Source organism: Myotis davidii, unplaced genomic scaffold (genome assembly GCF_000327345.1).
Source record: "Myotis davidii unplaced genomic scaffold, ASM32734v1 scaffold762, whole genome shotgun sequence".
In the NCBI taxonomy this organism is placed as follows: domain Eukaryota; kingdom Metazoa; phylum Chordata; class Mammalia; order Chiroptera; family Vespertilionidae; genus Myotis; species Myotis davidii.
The window spans coordinates 663,841-664,171 of record NW_006293699.1 but is presented as its reverse complement, the minus strand read 5'-3'; positions in this window follow the sequence as shown (position 1 = coordinate 664,171).

Here is a 331-nt window from a genome sequence, read left to right as displayed (position 1 = left end):
GAGCCGAGAGGAGGAGAATGAGTGTGACGTGTAGCCTGGAGGAGGAGAATGAGTGTGACGTGTAGCCTGGAGGAGGAGAATGAGTGTGACGTGTAGCCTGGAGGAGGAGAATGAGTGTGACGTGTAGCCTGGAGGAGGAGAATGAGTGTGACGTGTAGCCTGGAGGAGGAGAATGAGTGTGACGTGTAGCCTGGAGGAGGAGAATGAGTGTGACGTGTAGCCTGGAGGAGGAGAATGAGTGTGACGTGTAGCCTGGAGGAGGAGAATGAGTGTGACGTGTAGCCTGGAGGAGGAGAATGAGTGTGACGTGTAGCCTGGAGGAGGAGAATGA